The sequence below is a fragment of the Desmodus rotundus genome, chromosome 13, assembly GCF_022682495.2.
Source record: "Desmodus rotundus isolate HL8 chromosome 13, HLdesRot8A.1, whole genome shotgun sequence".
Lineage (NCBI taxonomy): Eukaryota > Metazoa > Chordata > Mammalia > Chiroptera > Phyllostomidae > Desmodus > Desmodus rotundus.
In genome coordinates, this window is record NC_071399.1 from 88576537 (window position 1) to 88592384 (window position 15848).

At 45.6% G+C, this 15848-nt stretch overlaps 1 long non-coding RNA gene across 1 annotated transcript in view; it reads right to left on the reverse strand.

Annotated features, from left to right (window-relative positions):
- Positions 1–726: 726 nt before the first annotated feature.
- LOC123480459 (uncharacterized) overlaps positions 727–15848 on the reverse strand; it is a 29234-nt gene continuing 14112 nt past the window's right edge. The window contains exon 4 of the long non-coding RNA XR_006656479.2: positions 727–4593. This is a non-coding gene — a long non-coding RNA (uncharacterized lncRNA). The remainder of the gene's footprint in view (positions 4594–15848) is intronic.

Sequence of the window (15848 nt, forward strand, 5' to 3'; positions counted from 1 at the left end):
CTGCCCACACGTGCACAACTCACCCCTGGAACTGTCCTTACGGAGGGTGGGTGCCTCCAGCCTTGCACCAGAATGCTGCCCACGTGGTCCCTAAACATGTTCCTTCCCCGATCCCTTTCAAAGTTATGTAGAGAGCTTTAGCTGGCTCACACGTACAATCACCCTGCTCTGTACACAATTCAAGACATATGGAGAGAGAGCCACCTGACCCGAGCCTCTCGGTGCCCCACCAGCCAACAGCGGTGCAGATGCCTTTGCCTCTTCTCGCCGGAGACAACCCCCTGCTCCAAACCCCTATTTGTGGTATTTCAATACTAAATTCCAAATATAAAGAAAGCTAACCATTTTCACTAAAATTCTTTTACTGAGAGTTTGTGTACCTTCTCATTAACATTCAACCTTTTTTGCTCTGCTTTTTGGTTTTCTGCTTTTTTATTTAAATAGTAGCATGTTATATATACTGTTGTAGCCCTGGCTGGTGTGGCTCAGTCAGTTGGCGTGTCGTCCCATAGCCAAAAGTTGCAGGTTTGATGCCCAGTCAGGGCACATGCCTAGGCTACAGGTTCGGTCCCCGGTCCAGGCCTGTATGACAGGCAGCTGATCGATGTTTCTCTCTCCCTTCCTCTCTCTAAAAGCAATGAAAAAATGTCCTCGGGTGACATTTAAAAAAAAAATACAATGTTGTACACCTTGCTTTTTAATATATCTTTATTGATGTGTATTTTATGTATCATAATTCACCCATTCAAGTGTACAATTCAATGATTCTTTAGTAAATTAGCAACTTGTGCAACCATCGGCATGAGTCAGTTTTTGATTATTCCCATCGCTCCAGTAAGATCCTTTAGGCCCGTTTACAATGAACCTTCCCCAGGTTCTCTCCGCCCAGACAATGGCTTTTGCTTGCTGATTAGCAGCAGTGATAAAGTTATTTTTGATCTTGTCACAAGAGTCTATACCTGGCCGGGCTCCTTGCCCTCCTAAGCAAGCAAAGAAGCAGGTGCTGTCACAGTGCCTGCCTTCTTGGTCGTGTGATAGGGACACTGACAGTGGGGAAGGCACGGAGGAAGTGGGGGCAGGGCCCCCAAACCACACCCCACCTCTGACAAGAACAACTTTTCTTTAAGCTTGAAAGCAAAATTCACCGGAAAAATGACTATGTGCCTGTCTTAAATTTTCTTCTAATTAAAAGAAAAACAATTCTCTGGATTCTCTTTAGATCATTATAAATCTTTCACCTTTTACAAATTAAAAGAAAATTAACAAAAGAGAATCCTGAATTATTATGGCCTGAAAGTTTTTTCCTAGCTGAAGAAAAACAATTGCGATAATAGAAGGCATGCCCACGCTTGGGGACACCAGGAAATGCCTGTCGCCGACCATTTGAAGGTTAGTTTTCTGGGTTTTTTTTTTTTTTCAAAAAAGAAGAGTCAAAGCAAACACAAGAATCACGAACCACAGAGTTCAAGGTAAGACCCTGACAAAGCTGTTTTGGAGCGTGATGGTGGGTCAGAAAACGAAAAGGAAGGCGGCAATTCAATCAAGTTGTAATGCGATCTGATTTAAAAACATGCAGCCGTGGCTGCCTCTGGTTGCCTGTGTGCTCCACAGGAGTAGGAACACAGTAGGTCCTCAATTAATATTGGCCTAAAGAATGAATAAGCGAGCGAGGGCTTATTATGTTCCAATCACTATGCTAGACGTTGGGGGTCAGAAATAACAGAGGCCGTGATGGCAAGATGTCCGAGCACACCAGAGAAGCAGGCACGTAAATGAATAAATTCGGTGTAGTATGATAATCAAGAGAAATAATTTGAAGGGATGGAGACAGCCCAGAATGGGCAGTGATTAATATGGGTTGAGGAAGGGGAAATGATTAGAGGAACTTGGTGTATGCTGGTATTCTCCAGGAAAGCAATGACAAAGAAGGGTATTGTGGGCAGAAGAAACAGCATGTGCAAAAAGAATAAGTAGTTCACTCTAACTAGAGCATAAAATGTATCAAGATAGGCTTCCCCCTGGAGCCATGGGGCATAGTCTTGGGGGAGGTCAGACACGGGAAGCAAGAAGCAGTTTGATGGTCAAGTTCAAGGGGTGGGTGGGAAGCAAGAACTGGGCACAAAGCAAAGGGTCTTCAACAGGAGACAGACCAGATGGTATGAGCATCAGTGTACAGAATAATGGAGCAAATTCTTGTGCTAGTTTATATGTAGAAGCTCAGTGCTGAGGACGTAGGAAAGTGGCAGGAATAGAAGCCATAGCTTTGATGAAACAATATTATACATGGAATTGTATGTGAATTTTGTGGCGGAGAGGTAGATTTACCAGGTAGGAGTAAAGGGATGAATTTAAACAGTGTCCCCCAAACCAACAGAGAAACAAATAAAATGCAGGAGTAGGTATACGGGTGGGCTGGATGAGGATAAATTAGCATGTGGTCAGACGTGCACACAGGGGTCTCTGTGGATACAATGCAGTGCCTCCCTCTTGAAGAAGTCAACTGTGAGCAGCACCATAAGAGCAAAGAGAGAGACAAAACTGGGATCCGCTGGAAAACCACGTCCCAGTATTAGCCAGGATGCATGGCCACGGACAGTAGTTGAGTGCTGCCCAGACCAGAGCACCGTGAGATGTGAGAATCCCTGCTTTCTGCGATCACAAGGCAACCGAAATGCTGGTCTTTCACCCGTAGTAGCCTAGGGGAACACCCTTCCTGTACGTGGAGAATCCAGAACGTCTTGGGTTAGTGCACAGAGATTCCGAACTGGATGTGGGCATATAGCCCTTTGCAGAGGGACACAAGAAAAAAGGAAAGAAACCTCTGACTCAGGCAACAGGGAACTTGGAGAGGAAGGGATAGACTGAGGTACCGGATTCAAAGGGGTGGGTGGAGAGCAGGAGCCAGACAATGGACGTGCAGACCCTGAGACTGCGGTGTGTGATAGAGAGAAAGGGGCCCAGTACAGAGGCCTGTGGTCTGATCCAGGCACAACCGCCAGCTGCTTAAGATGCTGCTGATTGGAGCCCTCTCCCCATCCCACGCCCCCCAAAAGGCCAGAATATTTTCACCACATATTTGAGGTTTGGAAAGCAGAAAGTTTTTAAAAATCTTCCTAAGAGATCTCACTAGAAGGATCTGAAACTGTTTAATTTGTTTCAGGAAAAAAAAAGTACAAAGCAAGCTGTGTGTTTCTACACAATATACTTCTAATTCCAAACAGTACCTTCACAAGCAACAAATCTTTACAAAGCTCCAGGTTGACAAACACCTCTGGAATTTCATACATATACCTCGCCAAGGTGGGCAATATGTCAGAGCCAAGGTCTCAGCTTCTAGAGCGGTCAAAGCCAAGTAAACATCCCCTCACAAAAATCTTTCATAAAACATTTCTTATATATTTTTAGGGGTTTTTTTGCTGTTGTTGGTGCTGTTGTTTCCTTTATGGGATGGGGGAATCGGGGTACGCCTCTGTCCATCTATACAACGCCACAACAACTTGTACACAAGATTGTCACTCAGTCCCTTCGACTGTGAAGTGACAAATCATGCCTAGTTCTGTCCCAGTGTGGACGTACTCCAGATTAAGGAATGACAGCGGGGAACAGAATGAAGACAACTCACTCAAGAAAAGGGAAGCGGGAGAATTTGAAGTGCAGCTTCACGCTAAGGGTAAAGCGTGGTGGTCTGGAAGATGGGCTGAGCGTAGTTGCCGTCTTTCAGCATTGCGAGAGCGTGCACTAGCGACGACTTCCAGTTCTGGAACCCCGCGGGGTCTGGAATTCCAACCAAGTTCCCCCCAGATCACGGAGCGCTCCCTGACTCCATGGTGCTGAGTGGGAACACAGGCTCTGCTTTGCGTCAGAAATTGTCCAGCAAATGATTCCCCAAAGCAAAATACTTTTAAATTCTATGATAGTTATCTTAAGCTCTGACAATGTATCCAAATAATGTTTTATTCTTAAAAGCGGCTCAAGTTTCAAGTGGTTGATTCTTTGGCATTTTCAGGAGCGGTGATTGGAAGAGCCTCTTGCTTCACGCCACTAACCCTGAGACAGCTGAGGCTCCCGCCAGATGGGGTGGGGTGGGGGATGGCTGCTGCTGCTGCTCTTTTAGGCCTGGGACCAAGAGGAGGTGTCCTGCCCCCTGGACAGGGGGAACTGCCACACTGTGGCCCATCTGCCCTTCTGAATGTTCCCCAAACGTTAGTGGCTGCCTCTGGGCCTGCCAAGGAGATGCTTGGGTAACACAAAAAGCCTTTTATTACCATTCTCAGTGCTAATTATTTGTGATATTCAATTCCTCTGTCTTTACTGTTATTCTTGAGAGTTGCTTCTCGTTTGGAGCACCAGTTAAAACTTGGGGATATCTTTTCCTTAGATCAGAGTTATTTGGTGCCCACGGGCAGAGAACTGTGGGTACACTGAAACATCTACGGCACAAACGATCTCCCGGATGCGGCGAGAACACCTGAGCTGCTCGATTCCGGCCCACATTTCCAATAAGCAGCACACGGAGTCTTCTTTTAGTGTTACATCCTTCTGACGTCGAGTCTTCCTCCTGCTTTAATGGGAAGAGTTTCTTTCATCCGGTTTCTTAATGAAAAAAGAAAATATTAGGGAGATAAAAAGTTTAGCGTTTTAAGTGTATGCTGCAGGGATATTGATTTGTTCACTTTGTACCAAATGAAATAGGTGACACAAATAGAAAAGGACTTCAGGCTAACTTAGAAGTTAGCGGGGATTCCCCCTCTCAGGCTCTGGTGAAATTAATTAGGACGATGGGAAATCTTTCATGCAAGCTGTATCTGCAGGCTGGCTCTCAAATTCTTTTATCTTAACATAACATGTCGGTTTCTAGTTTTCCCCCCCAGTTATTTCCCCCCAATCATTTTCAGCAATCAAAAAGCAATGGGATTTTATAATATTAAAATTATGATGTATTTAATTCTAAAGTCTAGCTTTAATTCAGGAAAAATGTCATATAAGTTACCTTCTTCAAACCACAGTTCATATTAGAATTAATTTCTGTGATTTCTGTCCATGAGTAAATATGGAGTTCCTGGCAGGGTCTTAGCCAAATGCTCATGCTATGCTTCTTTTTAGCGGGATAAGAATCAGGTATCACCTGGCCAGCGTGGCCCACTTGGTTGGAGCATCACCCTGCCAATCGAAAGGCTGAGGTTCTGAGGCAAACAGTCACCGTTTCCCTGTCACACCGGTGTTTCTCTGCCTCTCTCCTTCTCCCTTCCTCCCTTCCCCTCTCTCTAGAATCAATAAGCATGGCCTTGTGTGAGGATAAAAATAATGAAATGAAATAAAATAAAATAAAATAAAATAAAATGAAACCAGGGACCTATCAGCAAGAATCTTGTTAACCAGTGGGAGAAATCAAGTGGAACTCTGCACAAGTGTCATTATAAGCTCGTGTTTGGCAGGGCAGTGGAGGCTGTGGGTACTCTCCTTCAGCACTGGGGCACTCTGTCCCCAGCTGTGGGGGGGACGGTGGCCCACAGCCTTCAGCCAACTTCTCCCCAAATTGCCCAGAGCCAAAGACCACCCACCCGTAAAGCCGTGCTCCCTCCCTGAAATCAGCCTGTGTCCAAGGACTGGTCTATGGGGCAGGGGTGCGAGAGGCTCCAGGCCCAGCATGGAGGCAGGATAGCTCAAAAGGACCATCCCAGCTCCCAAACATGTGGGGCCACGTGACCTTTGTTGCAATTACTTCACTCCTCCCTCTGCCCCACTCTCCACTCTTCACGGCCCCATATGTGTTGATCCCTAGGGTACCTCCAATATATTCCCGATGTATTTCTCAACGTAATTCCTGAATGCAAACCTGTCTCAGAGTCTGACCTTGGGGGGCCCAGCCAGAGCAGCACCCTATGCTGACATAATGACATCAGGAGGCCCACCCTGCCACCCGAGGCATCACCTCTCTGTTCCCTCTGAAGGGAAGCGCAAACTTCCAAAGTGACATCTCTCTCAAGTCTGAGATAACTGTAACAGAAAGTGTTCAAACTCGAGTATTCTCCTGAAAATTAGAACTAATACCTGTCAACCTAAGAGATGTCCAAACCTGTGGAGAATTTTGATGAGGGTTTATCTGAGCCAAACTGATGGCAGGCTGGGAAGCAAGATCTCAAATGTCCCGGAGAATGATGGTTTAGTATTCCTTTTACGCACTTGGAATGAAGGAGGGAATGGAAAGAAGAAAACAGGAAGGCGGGAGAGAGTGGGGAGGGTGAACCTCCAAGACTGTGTTAGAGGATAATTAAAATTCCGTGCTCCCTTGGCGTGGTTGCGCCTCAGAGGGGTCTGGAAACAAGGATACTTCCGGCATTTCTAAGGTGAGCCAACCTAGATGCTCAAGAACGATGGCCAGGGCTTGCTTAAGGCAGGTAAACCTTTCAAACCGTGACCTGGCCAGTGAGGAATGTATGACCGGCTCACCCTGTAAGGTTACTTTCGGTCACTGGACTTATCAGCTTTATTACAGAGCCCCTTTTTCCTTCACATGTCCAATGAAAAGAGTTCAGAATCCAAAATCAATGCCTAGGAATCAGCTTTCCAATTCAATTATTAATTTTTGGCAATACAAAATGGATTTTCCCCCAAGTGTCCATTGGATAACAGAAAACAGATTCTTGCAAATCACCCCGCACTGAGTTTAATTCAGCGGCTTCCACTCCTCTCTGCCCAGGAGCACAGGTAAGTCCACTCACCACCTCATCTCCACCTGGAGCCACATCCGTGAGTGCGCAGACTGGGCAGAATCCATCTGGAAGCAGATGTTCCAGAGAGAATTCCCATTGTATAAGTATTCTTTAAATGGTGAAGGTGTGAAGGAAAAAGGGACTCCTTTAAAACAATTTAATAAAGGTAATATGGAAAGAATTGGAACCAATTTACTGAATGAAATACAACCAACTAATTACGACCTATGACGCCATGACTTGAAGTCCCAAGCCCTTTGAGTCTTGTTTTACCCTCTTAGGTTCTTCTTTTGATGTCGCTACTGTTGAAGCCATTACACACTGGCATTAACTCTGCCTTTCTTGGCAGGTCCCTTGAGAGCACCTGCACTCCCTCGGAAGAGGCACGTGTGGTTCCTGCCACCAGCCCCAGAGCATTCGTGAACTTAGGATAAAGTTTTCCACACACTCACTTGGTCTTCCTCTTTGCCCCTTCCTTTCTAGTTTTGCACGTGCTGATTTTGGGTCCTCCCCTCTGGAGTGCGCCAGCGATCACCGCTACTGTCCTTGCTTCGACCCTCTCCCTCTCTGCGACTCCACAGCTCACGGGGGTGCTGCAGAGCTCACTCTTGCCAGCACCTGCCCCCGTGCTCATGCATGCCGCCTTCTCCCAGTGGGGTGGAGAGTGTGGGGCGTGAGGGGTGGTGGTAGGAGATGAGGTGTGAGGGCGTGTTCTCGGATGAGGCATGCTATGCAGAGTGTGGTGTGGTGGGGAGGTGAGTGGGGTGAGGCGTGGTTCTCTTTTCTTCCACACTGACTCGGTGCACAGTTGGAGGAACTGTAACCTGCTCTGGAAAACCCATCCTTTACCGAAAGGGCCTAGCTTTCTGGTTATTGGTTGACCTCGGAAAAGCAAACACAATCTCTCTGTGATTTGTCTCCCTAACATGGGAAAGTGTCCTGGATCACCTTAATGGCACTCTTGCTTTTATTCATTCATTTATTTTATTTTTTTTTAGAGAGGGGGAAGGCAGGAAGAAAGACAGGGAGAGGAAGGAACATCGATGCAGGAGAGAAACATCCATCAGTTGCCTCTCATACGTGCCCCAACCTGAGACTGAACCGGCAGCCCAGGTGTGTGCCCTGACCGGGAATGAACCGCTGGCCTTTCGCTTTTCGGGACGCCTTGCAGCCCACTGAGTCCCACCCATCAGGAGAGTGGCACTTTGCTTTTAATCTCCTATTACCCAGGAGGTTTGTGCAGACTTTTACCAAAAACTGAGCACGTCTTTGGAGGAGTTTTTCTACCCCATTATCCCTTGAGTAAAACTGCTACATGAAGAGAAAGTAAACATTTCAGTCCTCCCATCCACTGCTACTTCTACCCCCCAGCTTATCTCCTGCTCTGCCTGTTTTACTCACTTTCCACTGCCCACCCACCCCTTCCCACATAGCCGTAAGATTTGTATGCAAAAAGGACAAAATTAGTTTCAAGGTGGTAGGTGATAAATTTAATTTTTAAGAAGACTTTAGTTTCTGGAGCAGTTTTAAGTTCACAGCCCACTCGAGAGAAAGGTCGATTCCCCGCCCTGCTCCGGGATCTGATGTGAGGGCAGCTGGTTTGGTGAGTGGAATGCCTGGGAAATACTGCGTGAAGGGAGTAGCAGCAGATGGTGTATATGTTTGTTTATGATTCTTTGTATCTAAATGGGAATTCTTTCTCATTGTTGCTCTCAGTTCTGGAGTCTGGGAGGAGGAGGAAAGTGGCAGCAGAAGGACCTAAACCTGTTCTTATACTCTCTCTATTTTTTTCTTCCTTTTTTTAAATTGAGATATAATTGACATACAACATGCTTTCTTAGAAGATAAGCACCACCACAGCACAGGAACTTCTGTTTTGGGCACTATCCCCCCACCAGCACCTAGAGAACCATAAATCTTTGCAGCTTAGTTTGTTTGAGTTCAACCAACATGCACGAGTGCAGCAACACACCTGGCAGACAGCAGAGATCGGGGGTGAGTAAGGACTGGGCCCTGTCCGGCGGGAAACTGTTCTCTCTCCACTGCATCTTTGCCCAGGCTGTTCCCTCTGCCTGGAACACCAGCCGCCACTCCTTTGTCCAATTGATTCCCACCGTTGCTCAGGTCCGTAAAACCCTCAGCTCAGACTCCACATCCAATGCCCTTGGAGCGGGGAGGACCCGTCCGCAGCCCCTGCGCAGACCCGTGTGGTGTTCTCAGAGGGCGGCAATCTGTCTGTCTCTGCACGCTGCCTAGACTGGGCAACCTGAGGTCAGGACGGTGGATCTCAGCTCTGCGGCCTGTGTGCCCAGCCCAGCATCTGCTACGTACTGCACGCACAATATATGGTAAGGAGGTTAACCACTGTGAGGAAACCTAGAGATCTTCGCAAGAGGACGCTCTGGATGGCCACGCCACGGCTTTAAGGAGCAGAGACAGGTACTGCACTGCAAACCATCATTGAAAAATGGCAAAGTAAGTCAAACCTTATGAAATCTCCGTTTTTACCCTCCCTAGGTACTACAGTGTTTTTGAACATTTCAAAGAAGGAAATAACTAACTTAAATGGTGAGAAATGAAAGTAAAATGCCCCCATTACCCCAGAGGTGACCATGGAACCAGTGACATTAGTCCAAAGAGCCGGACAGACAACCACAGGGCCGGTGTCATTTTTACACCGCAGCACAAATGTCACTCCTTTATAAAACCGTGTGGTGGAGAGCCTGATGCCCCCATGTCAAAAGGGTTTGATGGAACACTGTTTAAAGTGATAAAGACATTACAATGTCCGTGGTTGTGGCGGAGAAACAACAGATATTAATCAAAGTAAGCAAGCGGTTCGGCTAATGGAGGGATTAGTTGCTATGATAATCCTGACTGTGCCTGGGGGCACCTGAGACTCTAGTGTACGAGCTTTCTTGGAACAACCTTACCATGTAAACCTCATGTTCCTCCAGGAGGCAGGGAGGGAAGACTTCAGTGAGAATGAGCAAAAATGGTTCCTACAGTAAGAAAAGGTTTCACATTCTCTTCCCTGTGCTCCCTCACCTTCTGATGATCTTTGATGTGCTCCTCCAAGGGTGCCTGTCCCCTCGGCCCCACTCTCTCGCTTTTTCTCCATCTGCTCGGGAAAGCCTATTAAACCTGGGGACGGCGAGGCCATAACCATTTGGGTAAAATGTCCCAGAGACTTTAATGTGTGATCCTGAGTAAGGTTGTTAGTATTTCAGTAGATGTATTCTTAATCCGAGATAATTAATTCCTGATTTCAAAGTTTCAGGCTTCAACAAGCAGGAGGTGGGATTGGTTTGCGGGTCGTGCCCCTGGTAGCTGTCTACTCAACCTACTTAGATGGCTGTTGTGTCTTCAATCTTAGTTTCTTTTCATTTAGTTAGTTTCTTTTTTTTTTAATGTCTCTTCCTTCTTCCATAAAAATTTGCCTAGGGTTCTGGCCTCTAAAAAAATTACAATCACATACAATGGTCTGTCCAGAAAAAGTCTATCAAGCATTAATATATGAGAATGGTTTGCATGACATCAATGTAACCTGGCAGCCAATGAGAGTGGACTGGAATGCACATGTGTGAACAATGACGACTTCACTGTACTAGTCAGTGGGGGCGGTAGACACCATTCAGTGAGCATGTGTACTGTGTGGCTGTCACGTTCAAAATGACTGAGCGAGTAGAGCAATGAATCTGCATCAAACTTTGCATTAAGCTTGAATATTCCTCCGCAGAAACTACTCGGATGATTCAGAAGGCCCCAACTATGGGCAACTGATGATTGGCAGCTTCATCACAACAACATGCCTGCTCATACATCACTCATACATCACGTCCTGTGCAGAGTATTTTGGTAAAACATCAAATGACCCAAGTGACTCAGCCCCCCTACAGGCCAGATTTGGTGCCCTGTGACTTCTGACTTTTCCCAAAACTAAAATCATCTTTGAAAGGGAAGAGATTTCAGACTGTCAATGAGATTCAGGAAAATATGATGGGGCAACTGACGGTGACTGGGAGAACTGTGTGAGGACCCAAGGTGCCTACTTTGAAGGACTGAGGTGTCCTCGTCCTGTGTACAAAGTTTCTTATATCTCGTATTTTCTTCAATAAATGCCCCTATTTTTCATAGTATGTGGCTGGATACTTTCTGGACAGACCTTGTATAATGCTTTGAGAAAAACCACAGTCATGAAAACGCCGGGGCAATCCTTCAGCCAAATACTTCATGTTATCTGCAATTATCAAGAATTAACATGGTCCCTACATCGCACTCCCGAAATCAGAGCAGAGGGAAGAGGGTTTTGAATCTAACAGTCTCGCTTCGGCTGAAATCATTCTGGAAAGCAGCCAACACTCAATCAAGCTCAGACAAGGCCTCCTCGGTTGTTTAAGATTGCTGTCGTGGTTTCCCGTCAGGGGTTCTCTCCCTTTCCAAATAGTTTATGATGGCCCCTCCCTCCCCAGGGGCTTTGGGATGAATCATCAACTTTTCTGTTTCAAGTACACTATTAAAGGAAGCGCCAGCCTGGAAGCAAACATTTGTCCCTACAAGCCTTCCTCCCCTGTCACCGGGGGTAATGGAAACCAGAAATTCAGTAGGTACTCCCAGTCACCGCCCAGGCCCACCCTGCTGCTGTCATGCGCCACTGGGACACACTCAAACATCGTTTTTAAGCTTTGGAAAACTAATGGTAAAGTTAGAAGAGGCTCACTTAAATATGTGTATGTCTTTCCTACTGAGGAAGAAGTTGAAAACAACTTCTTTCTCTGAATCTCAGTCTTAAGAAAGCTTCCCAAAAGGACATTCACACGTTAAAATACACAGTGTTTTTAAAATTCCAGTCTCAAGAACCTAAAGGTGTTTTCAGTCTATTTTTAATTTCAGGAAACTGCAATTTTGGAATGTAAAAATACATAATTATAGTGACAACTACCACGCGGTGCTACATCATGGAAACCAGACTTTGACAAGAGGACACTGAGTGACATCCCTACAAGCACCTATCCCTGTTCACAAGTTCGCTCACCCATTCCACTCACAGTGACCTCCTGGGGCAGGAGAGCCAGAGTGGGGACCAAAGGCCTCCGGCTCTTCCCCTCCCCCTGCATCCCGGCTGGAACATCACGGATGTGACTTATACTGACCACCTGTCCCCTTCTTCCCCCTCCTCAATTTCCTGTAGTCGAGACAAAACATGGTCTCAACCACATGTGGCAGCCACACTGACCTAAAAGCGACCAGCAGGGCCATTATAATATCCTTACACTAAATCCGTACTGCAGCTTCAGGACCACCCTTCCTCCTGAATCCCCACGTAGTTCTGGGAGGACCTAAAAGGCCATGGCGCTCCGGGGAGGGGGAACCAAGACTGCCATAGAGCAGTCACCCCACCAGCTTCAGAAGCATGTGGCCGGCGCAATCCCTGCCCTGGCCTATGGTTAATAAAAACCTTCCACCCTGATCCCACACGGACCTCTCGTTCCCGAGGCCACCCATTCTCACTTCGCGAGTGCATACTTTCGCTTTCATAAATCTACTGTGCACTTTGCTAAATCCATTTTGTTCCCGAATTCTTTCTTGTGCAGCGACCAGAACTTGGACTGGATATCAGCAGCGGGCAAGGCCTCCCTTGGCCTCCACGTGCGCTGCTCAGCTTCACCACTATGCCCAGGATTAACGATGCAGCAATCAACAGAACACAAGAAAACCCGTCTTGTGGAGCTTATGTTGCTGGGAGGGTGGAGTAAGATATAAGCAAAATAAATCAATAAATATGGAGAGAAATGCTATACAGACAACATAGCAGGAAAAGAGACCATAATAAAGTGGGGGGTCTGGTGGGGAAGAAGTTACATTTCAAATAGGAGGGCTGGGTAAGGTGGCCTTTGAGTAAGGTCACAAGGCCACAAAGAAGATGTGACTTTGAAGAAGAGGACTCCCGGCACAGGAGACCACAAGTGCAAAGGCCCCGAGGCTGGAGTACTAGGCAATGTTAAGGGACAGTTGAGTTCAGTGAGGCCTGTGCAGAGAGAGCAGGCAGAGGATGTTAGGGTTGGGGTGGGGAGGGATGGGGGAAAAGGGTGGGCAGATTATACAAGGCCTGGTAGGGCACTGTGACGACATTGATTTGTACTTTGAATGAGGTGGGGAGCCATTGGAAGATTTTGAACAGAAAAATGACACAGTTTGCTTTAAGTCTTCAAAAGATGATTTTGGCTGCTGTGTTGCAAAGAGATTTAAGAAAGGCAAGGACAGAAGTAGGAAGACCAGCTGGGTATATCCTTGGCATTCCAGAAATAACTTGTTTATTACAAAGTGCATCTTTATATTAAATTTCCTTTTTCACTTATTGCATCCTTTAAAATGTATTTATTTCCTTACTCTCCATGTTATGTTATCTGGGGTTGTAACAGACGCAAACTGAAAGCAGTACAATTGCATTTCTTGGAAACATTGAACGCATTTCAGACCTTTCACCATCAAGTCAAACTGGTTCATCATTTGACTTCTTTCCTTTTCCTTAATTTGGGCGAAGACTGAAATACAGCCTATTCTCTGTGAGTAGAAACAACAACAGCGGAGGCCTTAACACTAATAGCTAACATTTTTGTGCATTCTTACATGTGCGTTCTTACATGATGAATTAAGTGTTCAACATGAATCGGCTCATTTAGTCTTCACGACTTGCCGAAGTACATATTGTTATCATTCCCATTTTCACATGAGGAAGGAAGTTAAATAACCACTTGAGGTTACACAGCTGGCAGATGCCCAGGCCTGGCATGGACCTAAGGCCATGGAGCTCAGAACCTGTGCCAGTGATCACCACCACGGTCCATCGCTGTGACCTCCCAGCCATCCACTGAGATGCCCGCTCTAAAAGCCTGAGAGAGGGGAGGCCTCAGGGAAGCTTCGTGGTATTGTGAAGTAACTGGTCCACTTGATTTTATTGTGGTCCGTGTGGTTAATGAACAAATGGCATTGCTGTTTATATGGTTGTTATGATTTTGGCCTTTGGTGACTTTGGTTTGCCTGGATCAGCACCTCCCCATCGCCTTCTGCTTCCCATCCCTCACCTCCTAACCTCCCCCCACCCCCACCACGGCCCCCTGCTGTGCCTCCCCACCCTCTTCCCCTCCTCGAGCCCGGGCCTGGATGACAGCATCTACTAAAGGTGCCTGCTTGCGCCAGCCAGCCAGCTCGCCCTGCACACACCATGTTCCAAGGGGCTATTCGGAGTTGTTTACCACATAACACAAACTTATTTGGGGAAAGGCTTTTGAGTTATTTTTGTGCCACGGTTTTGATTTATTTAGACTTCTCCCATCCAAATCGTAACAAGCTTAGTACATTTTGGTACAGAAATTTGATTTGTCGTTTTGCACCCTTGATCTGTTCCCTCTCAGGCACACATCGTTTCTCTTATTTGCCGTCTCAGGTAGGGGAAGCTGAGGCGGTGGACATTTAATGCAGAAAATGTGGCATGGGTTCTAGATTTCTCTCTGGCTGTATCTGGGCAAGAAAACAAATGTGAAGTTTAAATGAACTGGTAACTGACAACATTGGACAAAATACCAACCGTTTTCTCAGCTGCTCTCTCTTTTTCTGTGGATGGTTCTTCATTAGACCTTTGTCTCCCATCCGACCCCTTAGGCCTGCTTAGCACGTTGTTCTCCTGTAAACATTTGATGTATTTTGTACACATTACATATTTGTATAAAGTTGTGTGTGTTGTACAGTATCTATTTTATTTTTAAACATCCTGCTTTCTAATAGAACACAGTAGTTGCTTGCAGGGAGAAGAATGTGACTAGGAAACGGGTGAAAAGGAGATTTTATTCCACTGTATATACTATTTTCTACCTTTTGAAATCTATATAGTATTTGTGAATCATCTATTCAAATTCATTAATTAATTTACTTTTGAAATAAATAGTTGAAGCTTAAAATACATTCTCTATGTAAGGTTGAAGGCACCATATTGTTTATAAAGAAAAACTTTTTAAAAAATTAGAATAATAAACTGCTCTGGATAAATGTTGTCTCATAAAAGTATTCTTCAAAAATGATTGTTAAACAGATATTGTATGATCTCATTTATATGTAAAATCTTTTTTAAAATGTTTTTGAACTCACAGATACAGAGAGCAGATTGGTAGTTGGCAGAGGTGGAGGTGGGGGTATGGGGGGGGTGAAATGGATGAACGTGGTCAAAAGATACAAACTTTTGGTTTTAAAATAAGCAAGCCTGGGGGATGCAATGTCCATTATGGTGCCTATAATTAATAATACTGTATTGCATATTTAAAAGTTGCCAAGGGAGTAGACCCTAACAGTGTCCCTGTGTATGGGGATAGATGTTAACTGACTTAAGAAGCAGCATGAGAATCAGGGTGACAAGGGTGTGGGGAAAGAACATAACCAACCACTGTAAGTGGGAATGTAAGATGGAACAATTTAGCAATAAGTATTTTAATTTTTTAAAATTGAATCTTTATTGTATGTTTTTCCATTACCATTTAGTCCTCTTATAACCCCCACCCCCCTGCAGTCACTACACTGGTGTCCATGCCCATGAGTCCTTTTTCTTTTTTGCTCAATCCCTCCACCCACTCCAGCTGTCATCTTGCTCTCCATTCATGAGTCTGTCTCCGTTTTCCTTGTTAGTTCAGTTTGCTTGTTAAAGTCCACACATGAGTGAGATCATGTGGTGTTCGTCTTTCTCTGACAGGCGTATTTCACCCAGCCTGGTGTTCTCCAGGTCCATCCATGCTGGCACAAAGGCTAAATTTTTCTTGTTTTTTATGGCTGAGCAGTATCCCACTGTGGAAATGTACCATAGCTGTTTTATCCACTCACCTACTGATGGACACTTGGGCTGCTTCCAGATCTTGGGAATTATAAATAACACTGCAATGAACATAGGAGTGCTTATTTTTTTTTCAAATTAGTGTTTTGAGTTTCTTCTGATATATTCCCAGAAGTGGGATTGCTAGGTTTAAAAGCAGATCCATTTTTAATTTTTTGAGGTATCTCCATACTGGTTTCCACAGTGGCTGCACCAATTTACATTACCACCAACAGTGCAAAAGGGTTCCCCTTTCTCCACATCCTCACCAGCACTTG